The sequence below is a fragment of the Dendropsophus ebraccatus genome, chromosome 1 (assembly GCF_027789765.1).
Source record: "Dendropsophus ebraccatus isolate aDenEbr1 chromosome 1, aDenEbr1.pat, whole genome shotgun sequence".
NCBI classification, from domain to species: domain Eukaryota; kingdom Metazoa; phylum Chordata; class Amphibia; order Anura; family Hylidae; genus Dendropsophus; species Dendropsophus ebraccatus.
Window position 1 is genome coordinate 210403559 of NC_091454.1, and position 21681 is coordinate 210425239.

A 21681-nucleotide genomic window follows, 5' to 3' on the forward strand; every position below is an offset into this window, starting at 1 on the left:
GAGGAGGAAGATATGTGTCTTATCTTCACCCTCTGTTCCGGTCTCGCGCTGTTAGTCGGGGTAAACTGCGTTCCAGAGCACCATTAGGGGCACTGCTCACCCCCTCTAATCATTAGAAGGGACGGATGACATGGCAGTGCTCCTAAAGGTGCTCCGGAGCGGAGTTTACCCTAACTAACAGCGCAGGATCGGCAAAAGGAAGACGGTAAGCACATATCTTCCTCCTCAGCGTCCCGTGCACTATGGGGGGCTATCAGCAGGTTAGATTACATAGTGTGAACATAGCCTTACCCTGTCTTGTTTATTTGAAGGGGGTTACCCTTTTAGGACATTCCCTGTCCATAACATCTTCTATGGCATAAGTAAGAGGGAGGTCATCCGCATTGTAACCTCTATGTTGGTGGCCTCTTGAGCTGCTCACCAGTATGATGACAGATTTCAGCTCTGAAGGTTGCAGAAATGTGAGCACAGCACTAAATTGTACATAGAGAGATATCTTTTCTCTCTAGTCAGTAAAAGACTGTGCTATAAGCTTGACCGCCATTACCCCAATGTTATTCTGAGTCATGAGATTTGCTGAGCTTTGGTTGAGATGCTCGGATATGAATTTCCTGAGGTTCAGCATGAGCGCCCGCAGAACATATGGCTCTTATAGCTGCAAAAAGACAGGGGACTGATGACTCATATCTGCCTTCTCTATACTCATCACACTTCAGGCTCTGGTAATAGCAGTTTTTTGTTGTATTTGTTAGACAGGTGTGATATGTATAATAGTATTTACTTCTATAGAGAGACCAAAACAAACCATATGCAAATCCCTCAGCCAGCCTATGTAGAGGGTCTGCAGGACGGGGTCTCAGAGAGCAACCAACAGTCTAGAATTATATGATGCATGTGGCCGTATCATACTGGATGCCCTCTAAACCCTACTCTTTTAATGCTTCTTAAAGGGGTACTCCAGCAAACGTTTTTTGTTCTTTTTTATTTCAAATCAACTGGTTTTAGACGTTTATATAGATTTTATAAATACTTTTTATTTTAAAAAATCTACAGTCTTCCAATACTTATCAGCTGCTTTATGTCCTGCTCTAAGTGGTGTATTCTTTCCAGTGCTCTCTGCTTCCATCTCTGTCCATGTCAGGAACTGTCCAGAGCAGTAGCAAATCCCCATAGAAAACCTCTCCTTCTCTGTACAGTTCCTGACATGGACAGAGAGCACTGTGTCAGACTGGAAAGAATACACAACTTCCTGCAGGACATACAGCAGCTGATAAGTACAGGAAGACTTGAGATTTTTAAATAGAAGCAAATTATAAATCTATATAACTTTCTGAAACCAGGTGATTTGAAAGAATTTTTTTTTCCGCCAATGTACCCCTTTAAAGTGTCCGATGTTGGGCAATAGGTGGCACTAAAGAGTCAGAGAGTTTCCTTACATACTTTATTTCCAGGCTGCATTGCCTATAAGATTTTATACACAGCTGAAGCCCCTCAATAAGAACCAGGATGCCCAAGAATTGAAGGATGGTTGGTAATCCGGGTGTTGCAGATGAGGTACTATACACACCCGCCCTTTAAGGCTCATTTGTTACACCAGTTAGACTCTGTTCACACAACATTTTTTCCTATAACCAGTGTTGGCATCTCTTGTTTTTATTGTAAGGTTCTTGGATCCCCAAGTATGTATAATAGGCACCAGTATAAGTGTTCTTAACATGGAAGCCAAGTGGTGACATGACTATACTTTCCGTGTGAGGTATACACCACCATCCTCCTACTTATCCCTCCTATGAAAGGCTCAGACATGATGAGGCCTCAGGCAATCTTTTACTCATAAATGTTCGTTGGCGTCGGCAGAGTCTGGATGGTGACGTCACAGACCGAGTACAGTACAAGCACATGGTGCAGGAGAGTCCGGGTCTACGCAGTCACTCACATTGTGATGACTGATGTAATAAAGAGAGTACAGTTACTGTATACAGAGTCGTATAGCCGTGGAGGGTGACGTCTCATAGGGAGCAAAGTATAGCTACATAATCCTAAATGGAGATGTCTTAGAAGGAGTCCTTAAAGGGGATGTCACAAAGAGAGCACAGTACAGTTACTGTATACAGAATCGTATAGCCGTGGAGGGTGACGTATCATAGGGAGCAAAGTATAGCTACATAATCCTGAATGGAGATGTCTTAGAGGGAGCCCTTAAAGGGGATGTCACAAAGAGAGCACTGTACAGTTACTGTATACAGAGTCGTATAGCCGTGGAGGGTGACGTATCATAGGGAGCAAAGTATAGCTACATAATCCTGAATGGAGATGTCTTAGAGGGAGCCCTTAAAGGGGATGTCACAAAGAGAGCACTGTACAGTTACTGTATACAGAATCGTATAGCCGTGGAGGTGATGTTTCATAGGCAGCAAAGTATAGCTACATAATCCTGAATGGAGATGTCTTAGAGGGAGTCCTTAAAGGGGATGTCACAAAAAGAGCACAGTACAATTATGTAGTGTCCCAGTACAGGTGTGCCGCTACACCTTTATTCCACCTGTTAAAAGGTATCTCTGTCTGGTGTCACACTTAGGGATGATGGGTGCCATTTTGCACTGTCACCACTTGGTGTCTCACTCTCCCCTATTCTTATTACACAGCTGAAGGGTTAACTATGTACACTGTCCTGTGTTTTGTGTTATCCAATCACTGGCTTGGGTGCCTCACACTTCTCTACCTATCCCACACTTACACCTCTTTCTTTCTAGCACATTCCCCACCAATAGGAGGTTAGTCCCGGTCACCCCTATTTAAGTCTTTTACTTCCTGGTGGAAGGGTCTTTTCATTGTTCTTTTGAGAGACAAGGGCAAATCTAGGGGCCTAGGGGCCAGGGCCTTTGTCAGGGACTACAGATTACAAGAATTCTTATAAGAGACTTTGTAGTAACAGCTTTGCAGTACTAAACACAGCAGTGGGGTAACTGTCGCCTGGGAAGAACTTTGCCAACACCTGGGGTAATCTGCAGTGGAGCAAAGTGCTTAAGCTGATGAACTCCATTGATTCCTGCTCAACCTACTCAGGAAACCTTGAGGGGTTAGCTACACCCAGTTGTTCAACCCTTGAACTCATACTACCAGTCCTGACACTCTGTGGGCTGTTCTGACATAAGGCGGTCTTCTTTCTTCTTCTTCTCAGTCCCAACCATGAGTAGCACAGTACAGTCACATATGCCTGAATGATAAGACTACAGAGGGAGCAACAGTCACATAGATATAAATGGTGAGATCACAGAGGGAGCACAAAACAGTCACATAGATATAAATGGTGATGGTCACAGAGGGAGCACAGTACAGTCACACAGATATAAATGGTGATGGTCACAGAGGGAGCACAGTACAGTCACACAGCCCTGAATGATGAGGTCACAGAGGGAGCACAGTACAGTCACATGGGTATGAATTGTGATATCACAGAGAGAGCACAGTACAGTCACATAGCCCTGAATGGTGAGGTCACAGAGGGAGCACAGTACAGTCACATAGCCCTGAATGCTGAGGTCACAGAGGGAGCACAGTACAGTCACATGGGTATGAATGGTGAGGTCACAGAGAGAGCACAGTACAGTCATATAGCTCTAAATGGTGATATCACAGAGAGAGCACAGTACAGTCACATAGCCCTGAATGGTGAGGTCACAGAGGGAGCACAGTACAGTCACATAGCCCTGAATGGTGAGGTCACAGAGGGAGCACAGTACAGTCACATGGGTATGAATGGTGAGGTCACAGAGAGAGCACAGTACAGTCACATAGCTCTTAATGGTGGTATCACAGAGAGAGCACAGTACAGTCACATAGCCCTGAATGGTGAGGTCACAGAGGGAGCACAGTACAGTTACATAGCCCTGAACGGTGATGGTTACAGAGGGAGCACAGTACAGTCACATAGCCCTGAATGGTGAGGTCACAGAGGGAGCACAGTACAGTCACATAGCCCTGAATGGTGAGGTCACAGAGGGAGCACAGTACAGTCACATAGCTCTGAATGGCGAGGTCACAGAGGGAGCACAGTACAGTCACATGGGTATGAATGGTGAGGTCACAGAGGGAGCACAGTACAGTCACATAGCCCTGAACGGTGATGGTTACAGAGGGAGCACAGTACAGTCACATGGGTATGAATGGTGAGGTCACAGAGGGAGCACAGTACAGTCACATAGCCCTGAACGGTGATGGTTACAGATGGAGCACAGTACAGTCACATGGGTATGAATGGTGAGGTCACAGAGAGAGCACAGTACAGTCACATAGCTCTTAATGGTGATATCACAGAGAGAGCACTGTACAGTCACATAGCCCTGAATGGTGATGGTTACAGAAGGAGCACAGTACAGTTACATAGATATAAATGGTGATGGTTACAGAGGGAGCACAGTACAGTCACATAGCCCTAAATGGTGAGGTCACAGAGGGAGCACAGTACAGTCACATAGCCCTAAATGGTGAGGTCACAGAGGGAGCACAGTACAGTCACATAGCCCTGAATGGTGATGGTCACAGAGGGAGCACAGTACAGTCACATAGCCCTGAATGGTGAGGTCACAGAGGGAGCACAGTACAGTCACATGGGTATGAATGGTGAGGTCACAGAGAGAACACAGTACAGTCACATAGCTCTTAATGGTGATATCACAGAGAGAGCACAGTACAGTCACATAGCCCTGAATGGTGATGGTTACAGAGGGAGCACAGTACAGTCACATAGGTATGAATGGTGAGGTCACAGAGGGAGCACAGTACAGTCACATAGGTATGAATGGTGAGGTCACAGGGGGAGCACAGTACAGTCACATAGGTATGAATGGTGAGGTCACAGAGAGAGCACAGTACAGTCACATAGCCCTGAATGGTGAGGTCACAGAGGGAGCACAGTACAGTCACATAGCCCTGAATGGTGAGGTCACAGAGGGAGCACAGTACAGTCACATAGGTATGAATGGTGAGGTCACAGAGGGAGCACAGTACAGTCACATAGGTATGAATGGTGAGGTCACAGAGGGAGCACAGTACAGTCACACAGCCCTGAATGATGAGGTCACCGAGAGAGCACAGTACAGTCACATAGCCCTGAATGGTGAGGTCACAGAGGAAACACAGTACAGTCACATAGCCCTGAATGGTGATGGTTACAGAGGGAGCACAGTACAGTCACATAGGTATGAATGGCGAGGTCACAGAGGGAGCACAGTACAGTCACATAGCCCTGAATGGTGAGGTCACAGAGGAAGCACAGTACAGTCACACAGCCCTGAATGATGAGGTCACAGAGAGAGCACGGTACAGTCACATAGCCCTGAATGGCGAGGTCACAGAGGGAGCACAGTGCAGTCACATAGGTATGAATGGTGATGGTCACATAGTCATTAATGGTGAGGTCACTACAGTTACATAATTTCGGGGAGAGGGAGATGCCACACACTAGTGTTGGCCTGTTACACAGGTCATGTAAGTTAATCTAATCAATGATTCATCTCCTTGTAAGTTTTACATCCATTTTTTTCAGTTGTCGTTATGCAAAACACTGTTGAGACTTCACAATGTCCATTGGATTGCATCAGTGAGGGTGCTGTATGTGCGGGGACCACAAGAGTGATGTAACCTGTGACTTTTCGTACAGTTGCCTGGTAGACGATTTTGTCAGTTGCTTTTGACCAGATGTAACATCCTCCCTTCATTGCTTTATACGGCCTTGCTTGTGTCTTTTATGCTTTTTTACGCTGTTTGATGCACTGTGATGGTTTCAAGGCCTTAAAGTATTTTCCAATTGTATGTAAATCAAATGTAATAATCATTGTTTAATAACAAGTTCTTCTGCTTTCTAATATATAAATCTATGGGATGGGCACTGCATTATACCATACTTATGCAACCATTATGCATGTGTATAGATTTTATGCTGTATACATGGTTTCTTATCGGTCTCGGGAAGTAAAAAAAAAAATTGTAATTTGTAACAGTCAAATTTGGGTAAATTCACACAGGATGGAAACGTGGGGGATATAGGGACTGCAGATATTGGATTTTACTAGAGAGGTCACCCTCAGAGGGGTCTGGCAGCCGCTTACCACTCCTCTTACCATTCACAACACATGGACATTCGGCTGAGCGGAACATTCAGGTGGGAAGTCAGGGTTATGGACTTTCACTGCCGAACCCCTACTAAAAGGGCAGACTAGATGGATCAGGTCGTCTTATTCTGCCAACAATCTTCAATGTTTCTATGTTCTCGAGAGCCATGAGCAGAGCCATCTGGCAGCAGCTTACCCCCTCCCCATAGAGAACACATGAACATTTGGCCATGACGAATGTTCATGTTTCGGGCGAGGATGGGAGAGATAACTATTGGCTGAACATTTATCCGACAGTTACTAAAATTGTATAAGCATCTGGTCTAAATCAGGCATGGTCTTCTTAAAGAGGTGGTCATTTTGGAGAATTTCATTGCATACCATGAAAAATGGTTATTAGAGTAGCCCTGCCTAGCATCACCATTGTCTAGCATGAACCATTGCTCTGCTTTCTTGGAGTATTGGTCTTCCATTCTGTATCCTAATCCCAATTGAGGAATAATCTGGTCTAAAAGTGTAAAAAATCTTCCTAAAGACCCACCACTCCAAAGAAACTGCCCTCACCAAGGTGGCCAATGACCTGCTTGGGGTGTTGCTGGTTGTTCCCGGGGGTTGGGGGTTGGGTTGCTGGTTGTTCCGGGCGGGGGGCCATTAGCATTTTTCAAAAATTGAAATGTATAACAGAAAATCAGAGTAAGATAGCCATGCCTAGAATGCACAATTGGTCTACTCTTGCGGTCTATCGGTCATCCGTCTGTGACCTACAATAATTACTCCAGCAGTCCCTTTTCTTATATTGTATGGTCACTTGAGAAGTGCAGAAGGATAATCTGGGTGGTTAGTGTTACGGCAGTCTGGGTGGTCCCAAAGTGCTATTCAGACCAATCCTCGGGAAGGTTAAAGGTATACCACTTGACTTCCATTCCTTTAACATGAGGTTGACATGGTTTAGGAAATCGCAAAAAGATCTGCCTAAATTGAAAAAGAGAAGAGCAAGGGGGGTGGACGAGGTGAACGGGAGCTGTAAAAGACGTCATTAACCGGAAAACAAAGGTTGACATTGTCCTACATCCCCTTCTGAAACAATAGAGTTTCTGCTCTCTCGGCCTCTGTCTCCAATATGAGAAAACAGAGTGGACCTGTTTCCTGAGACCACAAGTTCTGTGATGGTCGGATACATAAGGAAGTTGAAGAAATCCCACATTGTGTGGGTGTGCTCAGTCAGCTGAGGAGGACTTGGAGGGAGTGAGGGATGCCTTCCAGGCAAAGACAGCAGAATCTGTTAACACTAATCCCTACCTCGTCTGCCTTTGTTATATCCTCCACTATAATTATTGCTTCAAAGCTGGTTGACACAGTTTTGCAAATTCATTGTGGAAAGGAGTTTAAAATTTACATACCGAACAAGCAGGGCATGCTGTACAGACGAGTCCCGGTACAGACCTGCCATACATCGAAAAGTAACCCAACACAAATTGTCTCCTGCCTTTGTTCTGTCTACAGGGATGATCCCAGGATTTGTTACTGGAACATGTTCTAAAACCCCTTCCCACCTACCAGAGGTGGCTGGGACTTAAAGGGGCTCTTCTGTCTGGACATTTTTGGCAGATTAGTATTATTATTTCATTTGAAAGCATCTTCGATTATATCGACATACAGAAGGTAACATAAAAGTACAAAAAAAGAGAAGACTCTGGCCGCGAGTGGTTACAACCTACTGTACAAAGGCTGGTCCCACTACTCTAACCTTAATATCAAGGCCCCTGGTCCTAATGGAAGTTACCTAAATAGTATAGCATCGTGAGCTACACTTTTTCCATAAATCAGCGTTCCTCCCAATGTAACCTCATTGACAACAGTTAATCGCTGTTTTCGACTTCTCCAACACCTCAAGCAGATGCAGGCAGACCGGGGGGGCAGGAGGTGCGGGAATCCTTCGAGAGGTGAGACCTACGTCCAAGGGAAATTTATGGCATCTATATTGCATGTTTCATAAATGTCCCAGGGTAGAATACCTCTTTGATGGCCCATGCAACTGAACGGAAGCCAGGGGACGTCTGTGATATAAGACTGGCGCCCTCCTTGGGTTTTACGGACAAAACATACCAATGAGTTATTTAAAGGATAGGCCATAAGGCCCTAGCGGATCAGCTGATTGGTGCCCGCAGTACACAGTGAACGGGGCTGAATGATCTTTAGATCGGCCGGGCAGCCCATAGGAGATAGAGGCGGTCCTGTGACACGGAGTGACGGCAGCAGATCGTTACTATCGTTGTCTTTCGTCTTTCAACATGTTGAAAGACGTTAAAAGACAACGATCAGTCGACATTGTGCATGTCGGCTAATAGTTGCCTTTTATTACACAAAGCGATTATCGGCCATAATAGGCAATAATTGGCCAAATACGGGCGATAATCCCTTTATGTAATAGGGCCTTTAGGGTCCCAATAGACAAGAGATGTTTAACGATTAACGATAAACAGTCGTAAACGAGAGCTACCTGAAATCCTTCACCATATTACACAAAACGATAGTCGTTAGTTACAACCGTTACTATGACCATTTGCTCCATCTGATCCCAGCAAATGAAGAAACAATGTGGAATTATGGTGCGTTTACATGCAACGATTATCGTTCGAACTTTCGCAATAGCGATCGCATTTGAGCGACAACCGGCTCGTGTAAACACAGCGAAGGATCAAGCGAGAATTCGTTCATTGTGATCTTTCAACATGTTCTCAAATCGTCGTTGGTCGTTCGCTAAAAATTCGCAGATCGCTTCATGTAAACAGTCTTTCAAAGATTCACGCTATGTGTGAGATCGCAATAACGATTTTTCTAACGATTTATTCGTCTAAACGCTGATCCTTATAAAAGACAAATCGTTGCTTCAAAATTGTTAAATGATCAATTGGGTGAATTATCGATTTGTGTAAACGGACCATTACACTGAACGATTAGTGAACAATTAACCGTGATTTTAGGTTCAGCTCAAAAGATGCGATCAGCGACACACGACTGATTTTTTAATCGTTGCCTGCATACACACAAAAAGATTATCGTTTAAATTCGAATGATTTTTCGCACAATAATCGTCCGAAATTGACCAATAAGGAGATACAGCCGGGGAGTGGATCGTGTTGTTGCTGCGCTCTCTGCCCAGCTACATCTCCTGATCACTGCCGCGATCGATCACTTTGCCCATGCCTGATTACATATCATTATTTTTGATGACAGTGACTCTTAAAAATAAAAACATAAAAAAAAAATCTCAAAATACAAAAACATTATAGGATAAACTCACCGGGGATGGAGATGCCACAGGCAAGTCGATGAAATTTTATAAATCCTATCCACGTGCTAAAGAAATTTTTGGCGTAGAAATTGATCTGCGGTTTGTAATGTTTGTAGAATTTCTATGGTGGATTTCAACCCCTTTCAATAAAGAGGAGAAACCACAGGGAATCCACAGCGAAACCTGCAGCACATCCACTAGTAACAGCTGCAGATCTGCCTGTGGTTTTGGCGCAGATTTAAGGTGAAATCCACTATGGAAATAAAGTACCGCATGTGGGCTCACCCAGAGGGTTATGGTTCTCAGAACGTCTCCGCTTTGGCAATGGCTATTGGAAAAGGAAAGTTTAGGGAATCTACAATAAGATTTGCCAAACCTGACTCTAATGAACGGGCCATCCATCTATTTAGTCTTGTAAAAGTCGTTCTGCTTTCCAAGTGTTGTCATTTCCCATAAGCCTCTGGTCTATCTCATATCACAATTCTCCAGGATAAGTGGAATTGATGGCCCTAGTGCTTAGTGTAGGTTTTCATCCCTACTAGCTATGACTACTGTGCTTTTCCGAAAAGAACTACCCTGAAAATAAGACCTAGCCTCATTTTGCAGGCTTTTTGGAGTAGGCCTGAAATATAAGCCCTACTCCAAATATAAGCCCTAGTTACAGTCAGCTGACCAGATCCCTGACACTGGGTGCTGAGCAACAGCCAATCAGTGCCAGACTTGTTATGCTCCACCCCCACCTCCTCAACACAGGCTGCAGGGGAGGCGGGAGGGGTAAGAAGATGCAGAGTACATTCAATATGGGGGGATAGAGGGTATGTGAGCCAACTACAGAGGGTGAGGGAGGTATAAAGTATGGGGACTACTTGCAGAGAGGGAAACAATTACAGTATGGGGGAACATCTACAGAGAGGGGTAGGGAGGTATACAGTAGGGGAACCCTACTGCAGAGGTGGGAAGTATACAGTATGGGGACTACTGGCAGAGGGGAGTGTATACAGTAGGAGGACTACCTGCACAGCGGGATGTATACAGTATGGGGAGGAAAGTATAAAGTATTGGGGGCCTCACTGCAGAGGGGAGGTATACATTATGGTGGAACAACAACAGAGGGGGGACGGAGGTATACAGTAGGGGGGGGGGATACTACAGAGGGAGGAAGGAGGTATACAGTATAGGGACTACCTGCAGAGAGGGGCTGTATACAGTATGAGGACTACCTGCAGAGGGGGGATGTATACAGTATGGAGACTACCTGCAGAGGGGGAGGTATACAGTATGGGGACTACCTGCAGAGAGGGTATGTATACAGTATGAGGACTACCTGCAGAGGGGGAGGTATACAGTATGCATACCTCCCAACTTTTGCTGAGAGGAAAGAGGGACAGTCACGGCAATGTGCCACGCCCCTATAGCCACGCCCTCCCCATAACCACGCCCCATAGCCACACCCTCATATCCACGTCACCTATTACCATTATACTACTATACAAGATGCTGGGAAAGCTGGGTGACCTCCATTATACTGACTACCATACAAGATGCTGGGAAAGCTGGGTGACCGCCATTATACTGACTACTATACAAGATGCTGGGAAAGCTGGGTGACCTTCATTATACTACTATACAAGATGCTGGGAACGCTGGGTGACCTCCATTATACTGACTACTATACAAGATGGTAGGAAAGCTGGATGACCCCCATTATACTGACTACTATACAAGATGGTAGGAAAGCTTGGTGACCTCATTATACAAGATGGTAGGAAAGCCGAGTGACCTTCATTATACTACTATACAAGATGCTGGGAAAGCTGGGTGAACTCCATTATGCTGCCTACCATACAAGATGCTGAGATAGCTGGGTGACCGCCATTATACTGACTACTATACAAGATGCTGGGAAAGCTGGGTGACCTCCATTATACTGACTATGAGATACTGGGAAAGCTGGGTGACCTCCATTATACTGACTATGAGATACTGGGAAAGATGGGTGACCTCCATTATACTGACTATGAGATACTGGGAAAGCTGGGTGACCTCCATTATACTGACTATGAGATACTGGGAAAGCTGGGTGACCTCCATTATACCGACTATGAGATACTGGGAAAGCTGGGTGACCTCCATTATACCGACTATGAGATACTGGGAAAGCTGGGTGACCTCCATTATACTCACTTCAATAGATGATGCTGGAAAGCTGGGTGACCTCCATTATACTCACTTCAATAGATGATGCTGGAAAGCTGGGTGACCTCCATTATACTCACTTCAATAGATGATGCTGGAAAGCTGGGTGACCCCCATTATACTCACTTCAATAGATGATGCTGGAAAGCTGGGTGACCCCCATTAAACTCACTTCAATAGATGATGCTGGAAAGCTGGGTGATCTAACAGTCCGTGATAAGAGTTACTATACCTCCCGCGGGTGACATCGGGGGCGGGGCTTATCAACAGGGGGCGGGGCTTGCCGGGAGACACCGGGACCGGCCGTAAGTGTAGGTGTGCCCCCAGCCCTGGACCATTCCTCCCCCACCCTACACACCCATTACCTCCATCTGTAGTGTGGCCCGTGCTCCCTGGCCTCCAGCAGCTCTGCCCGGGGAGACACTTGTCGGCCAGATACCTGTGCAGCCTCAGTGCTTCCTCAGCTCCCCCACAGATAGAGACTGCAGCAGCAGCACGAGTACTGCGGTGACCGGTTCACACAGGAAGCAGCTACAGCCCGGGCACCGCAGTACACTGTCTCCTCCATCCACATCACACCAGCCCCCGCACTGCCACAGGGTACACAGGGCGACAGTTACATACAGCTCCTTCACTCTGCCGCTCCGCACCAGATCCCACAGAATCCGGCGGGTCCGGCTGGGGAGAGATGCGCGGCAGCGGGACACATCGGGGCTGTACCGGGACGGCGGGACATGACCCCAAAATCGGGACCGTCCCGCCAGATCCGGGACAGTTGGGAGGTATGCATGGGGACTACCTGCAGAGAGGGTATGTATACAGTAACTGCAGAGAGGGGATGTATACAGTATGGGGACTACCTGCAGAGAGGGTATGTATACATTATAGGGACTACCTGCAGAGAGGGGTTGTATACAGTATGGGGACTAGCTGCAGAGAAGGGATGTATACAGTATAGGGACCAACTGCAGAGAGGGGATGTATACAGTATGGGGACTACCTGCAGAGAGGGGGTGTATACAGTATAGGGACCAACTGCAGAGAGGGGATGTATACAGTATGGGGACTACCTGCAGAGAGGGGGTGTATACAGTATAGGGACCAACTGCAGAGAGGGGATGTATACAGTATGGGGACTACCTGCAGAGAGGGGGTGTATACAGTATAGGGGCTACCTGTAGAGAGGGGATGTATACAGTATAGGGACCAACTGCAGAGAGGGGATGTATACAGTATGGGGACTACCTGCAGAGAGGGGATGTGTACAGTGTTGGGACTACCTGCAGAGAGGGGGTGTATACAGTATAGGGACTACCTGCAGAGGGGAATGTATACAATATTGGGGCTACCTGCAGTATGGGGAAACACCTACAGAGGGAGGAAGGAGGTATACAGTATGAGGACTACCTGAAGAGAGGGGATGTATACAGTATGAGGACTACCTGAAAATAGGGAATGTATACAGTGTGAGGACTACCTGAAGAGAGGGGATGTATACAGTATGGGGACTACCTGAAAAGAGGGAATGTATACAGTATGAGGACTACCTGCAGAGGGGGATGTGTACAGTAAAGGGACTACCTGCAGAGAGGGGATATATACAGTATGGGGACTACCTTCAGAGAGGGAATGCATACAGTATATGGGAAATACTACAGAGGGGGGAGGGGGTATACATTATGGAAGCCTAACTGCAGGGGAACTTATATAGATTGGGGCTACAGTGTAGGGGGCATACTGTGTTTCTGAGAAAACTGAGGACCTACCCCGAAAATGAGCCCTAGACCTTTTTTTTCCATAAAAAAAGACCCTGTCTCATTTTCAGAATAATAATATCTGATTGTAAAATCAGACCACGCACCGGGATTGTTTGTAGTCTGTAACCAGGTAGACACATTGCTCTGCGTAGGAGCTGTATACATCCAATCAAGTTGGTTAATTTGTATATTAAATGTTCTGGAGCAACAAAATAAGTATTTTTTCTAAGTCAAGCATGAACTTGAAGCTGGCTAGCATTGATGTAGAAGAATCTCAGGGGCCCATATGGCGTCATATACTCCCCCACCCCATTCCCCACTACTTCCTCCTTCGTTGCCTCCTCTAATCCCATTTCTCTCCCTTAGCTTTTCTGCATGATCTCACTCTCAGTCACTTAAAAGCATTTATATACAATGCCTATCCTACTCCCCTTCCCCCGCTCCTCGCTGGCCTTTGATATAACCCAGCCGTCATTTCACCTGGGGGAACGAAGAAGGAAGAAATGATGAAGAAACGGGGAAGTCGGAGCCAAGTGGCAGTTATTTCTAACAGTCCAGGATGAGTTGGCTAACAGACTGATATTACCAGTAAGTTCTGTAACAGTCAAACTATACAAAAAAAAACAAAAAAAAACCCCACAAAAAAACATAAAAGGAAAACAAACAACTTCTCCTGTAGGCGCCTATCTATAGGTATTGCAGTGTTTTCGCCTGAACATATGGCAATAGAGATAGCCCCCCTAGTAATAATGTCAGTGGCGGAGTGTGGCCAAGGCGCCAGTTTATGGTGCAAGTTCCTGTGTTCTGAACTACACGGTATTGTTCAGCTCTGCATCAACAAACACAGCGGTGGATGAGAAGGGTTTGGTCTCCTGTCGAGAACTGACCCTAATAGCTATTGTTGTCTGACCATGAAGAACGGTTCAGACACAGCGTATTAATAGTGATTTGTCTACTGCTGGGGTGGGGACGGCCAGAAAGCCATAGGAGCAGTGAGATCTACAGATCAACACCATGGAGTGATGAGCCACTTACATCATCTACATGGAGATCAGGAAGATGTTTTTTTTTTTTTGGACCCTCTTCATTGGCTTTTGTGAAACTTTTGTTTAAAATTCTGCATTAGTGTAAAGTGCATTTTCTTTTACTGATTAAAGTCAAATAATAAAACTTTTACTTTTATTCTAATGTGTTTCTATTTTCTGACTTGTTATGGGGGCTGCCATCTTGCCTGGGCTGTTCTTAACAGCATTTAGTGACATGCTTTACAGCAAGACCCATGGCCACAGATATCAATAAACCCAATGACCCCTTGAGATGACTGTAAAACATTACTGAGCGCGCTCTGTGACCTTTGAAAAGGTCATTCCACAGGAAGCTGCTATTGTCTCTTCTATCTACTGGTGTCACATGTTGCTGTAATGCTGTACAGATCACTTTACTGCAGCCTCCTCTTATCACTACAAGCACAACGGGAAGTCTCAGCTTGGTTTTAAGCCCAGTGGTGAGAATGAAAACTGCAAGATCTCAGGGTAATTTTATAATATAGATAGAAAAATTGAAAATTAGAAAAAATATCACCAAAAATTCTTAAAAAATATGTTTAACATAAAAATATTCTCCCAGGACAGAATGGGTTGGGCAGAAGCTGGTGGTAGATCAGTGGAGGATGCTCTCCAGTTAAAGGGGTTATCCAGCGCTACAAAAACATGGCCACTTTTCCCCCTCTCGTCTCTAGATTGGGTGGGGTTTCAAACTCAGTTCCATTGAAGTAAATGGAGCTTAATTGCAAACTACACCTAAACTGGAGACAAGAGAAGGGGAAAAGTGGCCATGTTTTTGTAGCGCTGGATAACCGCTTTAAGGTGTGGTTAGCAATTAAGCTCCATTCACTTCAAGGGAACCAAGTTACAAAGCCTGCACCCAAACCAGAGACAAGAGTGGTGCTGTCTCTGGAAGAAATGGGCCATGTTTTTGTAGCGCTGGAGATCCCCTTTAACTATGAGTCCATGGGAGGGCAATACTGAGTCTTCGATGGGTCACCATTTTTTCGACATGACCTTGAGTACTAAATGGAGCTTACACTGCTACCACAAGCCTACGGAATTCATAAGAACAACACTAGAATAGTAGTAACAAGGACCCCAGCCTCATTAAGACGACCAGCCACCATTGTCCTATGTCAATTTTTAGGGATTTTGGCAGCAACAAAAATGTTACTTTTAGGCCCAAAATATATAAGCTCTTCTTACTAAGTCCTGTGTATTACGAAGATAAACATATGTTAACCTCAAGTGAATTCTATAAGAGAACAAGCACTTGCATAACCACCTTTCGAACGTCATGTTCTAGCAGTGTAGTTTCGAATAGAGATAACTCCACCAACTTCAAAAACAAGACCTCGACCTCCCTGAAATCACGACTTCCTTTGCTGTATGAAGTATACAGAGGCATAGGTCTTATATCTATACAGTAGTTTTATAGTCCTTGTTGAGGACATGGCTCTGATGGTGTGCAGTGTTGCAATGGTGCATGTGTTGACTGAACCTAAACTGTGGTTCGTGGTGATTTCTTACAACACTTCTCAATACGACAAGGAGACATTACATAAGCAAAGATATTTTAAGAGTTAGTGCAGCCGGCCATACACGCTAGACTAATGTTGGTCCATAGTAGGGATGTCACGATACCAAAATTTTGAGTTCGATACCGATATCAGCTTTCGGATTTCGATACTCAATACCAATTCGATACTAAATAAAAAGTTTGAGAAAAAAAACACGTAAAAATACGAATATAATTTCCCTTTTTCCTGACTACAGATATTTTCCCCCCATGCACAACATTTTTATTTATGTGACTTCTTGATCACTTTGTTACATTTTATAGTTCGGACAATTCACATGTAGTGGATACATGTATGTTCTTTTTTTTTTTTTTTTTTTTACTTTTTTTTGAAAAAAAGGGAAAAGGGGGGATTATTAGAACCTTTATTATTTTTTGTTTTGTTTTATTTTAAAACACTTTTTTTTTACATTTTTTATTCCCCTCTAACCTCAAGCATACCTCCCTGTGCACAACAACTCCCAGAATACCTTCTTGTGGGGAGTTGTAGTGCACAGGGAGGTATGCTAGGAGTTGTAGTGCATAAGAAGGTATGCTGGGATGTTTTGAAAGGCTGCTGCCGCGCAACTGCCACTCCCAGCATACCTCCTTGTGCACTACACCTCCCAGCATACCTCCTGGTGCACTACAACTCCAAGCATACCTCCTGGTGAACAACAACTTCCAGCATAATTCCTTGTGCTTTGCAACTCCCCACAAGAAGGTATCCTGAGAGTTGTAGTGCACAAGGAGGTATGCTGGGAATTGCAGTTGTGCAGCTCCTGACACAACAACTCCGTGCAGCATACATTCTTGTGCACTACAACTCCCAGCATGCCTCCTCGTGCACAAAGAGGTATGCTGGGGGATGTAGTGCACAAGGAGGTATGCTGCTGGGAGTTGTAATGCATTAGCAGCCTCCTGGCACAACAACTCCCAGCATGCCTCCTTGTGAACAACAACTCCCCACAAGAAGGTATTCTGGGAGTTGTTGTGCCACTGTATCGGTGGGCCCCCCGGGAAGGGGGGGGGGCGACAGGATTGTGGACCCGGAGGTTGGGGAACTGGCTGGTGTAAGGGACCGCTGCCGCAGCACCGGCGGGTCCCGTATTTGGAATGGTTGAATGACCGCGGGATTGCGGGCCGCAGTCATTAGTAGTGAGGGGCCGATCCATATGCAGCAGACTCGTGCTGCATATGGAGCGGCTCTGCAGGGTTTAAATGCCGCTGTCGGTTATGACAGCGGCATCTACCCTTTAAAATAGCCGGCACTAGCGATCGCTCAGACCGCTCAGATCCTGCCTCCCTAACTGAGTGGCTGAGCGGACCTGAGACGTCACGTCTCGGGTCTGCGTCAGACACCCGGAAGCGGCCGGGAACCGCACCCTGGAACGCCGTGATGCGGGACCCGCCGCTGGAGCCAGGGAGGTGAGTGGACATCTTTTCCCTCGGCCACCTCCTTCCCGGTCCCACCAAAAAAGTGCCCCCCCACCGGAGTACCCCTTTATTCGTTGATTTAGATCGGACCCTAATATCATCGTTAATCCCTTCGCTCATTGTTCAGTCTAGTTCAGCACCGTTCCTTCTTTTGCTGGGATCAGATGGAGTAAGTGATTGTAGTAACGATTGTTACTAACAACTATCGTTCTGTGTGATATGGTGAACAATTTCAGGTTAACGATAAACAATCTCGTTTGCGATCGTTAATCGGTAAAACTCGCTTCGTCTAATGGGACCCTAACAAGTAAACGCACAGTCATAAAAAGATAAAATAAATAAGGATATGTGCTGTGATAGGGTACACATCCGGCAGATCTATAAAAATTGTCATAAAACAATGGGGGAGATTTATCAAACTGGTGTAAAGTGAAACTGGCTCAGTTGCCCCTAACAACCAATCAGATTCCACCTTTCATTCCTCACAGACTCTTTGAAAAATGAAAGGTGGAATCTGATTGGTTACTAGGGGCAACTGAGCCAGTGTCACTTTACACCATGTTTGATAAATCTCTCTTATATCTAAAAGGCCAGGGAAAAAGTGCTGAAGGAATGAAAGTGGGTGCAAAGTGCCATCACTGCCACTCCCAGAGACTTTTGGCATCTCGAGACCCCTTGGCTTTGATCAAGAGGCCTGTTTGGCCTACTGGCAGCCACCAGCCAACCTGCGTACACCTAGATGTCACCTCCCTGTGTATATGTCATTTGTACTGATTCTCATTGAAGAGAACCAGTGATATACGAAGACTTAATTCCAGGCAATGCTTGATGGGAAAAAAATATGCAAATTAGCTCCCCTCTAGAATGAAGAAAACCTTATAGTAGTCAGACCTCTCTATATAGTTTTCTCCTTAGCCAGTCCTGGCTGTGTGTTACGTGAGTGTGAGCAGGCCGGCCTATACACACGGGTCCCGCATGTGTGATCTATCTCCTTTGCCCCTATGTGTTATGTTTCTCCCTGTATTACTTCCTGTCACGCAGAAGTCTTATCAGTGGACGGCTGTCTGCACTTTAGTAACCCTTACGCTTCCAGAAAGGAACTTGGTCATGTAAAAACCGACTGAGATAAACAGATACCCAACACTGTAGGAGCAAAAAGTATTGTACTGGTTCCTATATTTATAATGGTGGCCAAGAGGCAGCAACATAGACAAGCCGGAGCTCTCTAATACACCCCTGAACCTGGCTATGGGTAACCAGTGAGGACTAATAAGGAAAAGGGTTAATAGAGGAGCTATAGGGTAGTACACCTATTATGTCTTGTCCAAAGAGTGCTCGACATTGTCCATAAGTGTTATAGAATCAGTGCTTATAGATAGGAAGGTGTAAATAGGCCCTGTACTATAGGATCTTCTGATCTGATCTCCGTCTTATATGACCTGGACGGCCGCATAATGTAGCTCTACGGAGCCGTCCAGCTCACACAGACCCAAAATGAAGAGAGGAACGCCCGACTCGTTCTCTTGATCGGCCGTGGTCTGAACACTCTTATCTATCTCTATCTATTCTAAGATAATAACAAAGGAAATGTTCAGACTGTGGCCGATCAGGAAAACATGTCGGGTTTTCCTCTCCGACCGATCAAAACTTTTGACATCATTCACCAGATCTTTCCTCTGCAAGTTGTCTTTTAGGCTATGTTCATACAGTGTAAGAGACCGGCTGTTCCGTGACCCGGCCGGGTAATGGAGCGGACGGTCTCCGAAAAGATCTTCTGCAGTATCGGCCAGATGATCTTTGCAGCCGCAGAGTTCTGATCAGATCCGAATCAGAACTCCCCACAGCACACTCGAGCCGCTTGATCCACAGTGTACACTGACAGGGTTTTCTGCGGCCACTATTCACTGAATAGTGGCCGCAGAAAACTGAAATGTCAGTTGTTTGCGGTGCCTCTAGGGATCCCGGCCGGAGCGTATACCATGTGTATACGCTTTGGCCGGGATTTCATAGACAGCAAGGTAACATATTTTTTGTAGTTGCAGTAGTTTTTTGTAGTTGCAATTGGCAACGGCCATAGTTTTACGAAAAAATATGAAGTGTGAACATAGCCTAAAGCTGTATCTCTTCCCCTCTCTTTGCAGTGTGTATGTGTGTTGCCAGGCACTCCCCCTCCCATCTGACTCCTTTCCTCCCTATAGACTTATATTACATGCCATCTGATCCCTAGCAAAATCATAACCAGTAACAGTTAGCTGGGGAAGATACTTGATAACAGGAGAAGGAAGCATTTTTGTCTGATAAGATATATTACAAAGTTTCTCATATTAGCTTGTACTATTGATCTTTGAAGTTTGTTGCCTGATTGGCAAAAAAATGTTTTGACTGACAAGTTTAGAAAGCCAAGGTCTTGGCGTAAAACAAATCATCTAAAAGGTTGAATGATTGAATGATATCTGACTATTTTGTTCTTCATTTCCATATGACCCATTAGTATATCCATATGGACTCTCTGGCTCATCTCCATAAGATGTTTACACTTTGTTCGGAGCTTTTTGTGTGCATTCTTTTCTTCCACGCTATATACTGACACGCTTTTTTGAGCATCGCATGCCAAGTGAACCCAAAACAGACAAGATGCCTCATCTCTGTAACCACTAAACAATTATGTAACTGTGAGCCATTGACAAAACGGAAATGCCAATTCCCCTTTCTAAGGTAAAAAAAAAAAAATCATACATAGTAGTAAAGATCTACTCTGTGTTACCAACGTGAAGGAGTTTTCTATAACCCATCTCTACGGGTTGATGTTTTTAGGATTGACAGCTGTCGCCCCCATCCAATCTGTCCCGTCCCTGGTAGCTCTCATACATACCACTGCCAGTTCCCGGCCATTACATGTAATGTCTATGGGCTGCAGAAGCTTCAAATGTCACAGGTGTAAAAGTCAGAGGTGTAATTATATACACATAAGTATACAGGCCTTAGACAGGTAAATAAGTTTATGGCCCAGGCTATGATCTTTAGCCCCAATATAACCTGCCCATTCATCAGAATGTAATCATTGGCACGTCTATACAAAATCTATTTATGCTCTGGTTGTTCATCGTTCATTCATATTATCTACCGTTCTGGTGCTGCACAAACTTAAAGTAAATGTTCATCATTTCACATATATAAACTTACATAAAAAAAACTTATAAACCTTAAAAGTACATTATAACACTTATCCTGTATTATACTCCAGAGCTGCACTCACTATTCTGCTGGTGGGGTCCCTGTGTACATATATTACATTACTTATCCTTTACTGATCCTGAGTTACATCCTGTTACCTCCAGAGCTGCACTCACTATTCTGCTGGTGAAGTCACTGTGTACACACATTACTGATCCTGTACTGATCCCGAGTTACATCCTGTATTATACTCCAGAGCTGCGCTCAATATTCTGCTGGTGAAGTCACTGGAGTCAAGACTTAGGGCCCTATTCCACGGGACGATTATCGTTCGCATAATCGTTAATGATAAACGATCCAAACGACCGTTATTGCGAAAGACCTGAAATCGTTCACCCATTTACATGGAACGATTATCGTTACTTATGATCGTTCTTGCGGTCATCTTGTCGTCGCTATTGCGTTCGTCACTACTGCAAACGACCGAACGACGTCTTATTCAATGCAAACGATTTGCGAACGAGACACGATAAAAATAGGTCCAGGTCTTATTAAAGGATCAACGATTTCTCATTTGGTCGTTAATCGTTAACTGCTATTAAACCGAACGATTATCGTTTAGATTTGAACGACTTAACGATAATTTTAACGATAATCGTCCCTTGGAATAGGGCCCTTACAATATCAGTGGTTCACAGGATGGGCCCATTGGGCAGCGAGTGTTATGGGACTGAAGGGTCGGCTTAGTCGCGCCATGACCAGGCCAGATGGGGCAGAAACGCGTTGGTGCTGGGTGTCACCTGTCTCTGCCGTTACATAATACAGGTTCTCTTCACCACAATCCATGAGATTTTCTTCTTTCTCACGGACAGAAATATTTAAGTCAACTAAAATTTGTTCAGCTATTACATAGGAGGAGTATGGAGATAATAGACAGTGGGGTGGGGGGTGTTGGTCATGTGAGTGTAATAATGAGCCGTATACAGTTATATACTACATTCATACACTACTCTATGGAGGAGAACAATACCCCGACTGTAACCCATCCCAACCTCAACCTCCTCCAGCAATGGGACTACTCTATGGCTAAGATCATCTGTATATA

At 45.1% G+C, this 21681-nt stretch overlaps 1 protein-coding gene across 7 annotated transcripts in view; it reads right to left on the bottom strand.

The window, feature by feature from the left end:
• The window catches only part of S1PR2 (sphingosine-1-phosphate receptor 2), a 49587-nt gene that overhangs the window by 15653 nt on the left and 12253 nt on the right, over window positions 1-21681 (bottom strand). The window contains exon 1 of one of the 7 annotated variants that reach the window (XM_069946388.1): window positions 20275-20328. The exons of 4 other annotated variants lie outside the window; for them this stretch is intronic. The gene's annotated coding sequence lies outside the window, so the exon portion shown is untranslated. Of the gene's footprint in view, window positions 1-13841; window positions 13928-20274; window positions 20329-21681 lie in introns of those variants that run through there. 2 more of the 7 variants (XM_069946386.1, XM_069946387.1) reach the window with 2 other exon arrangements.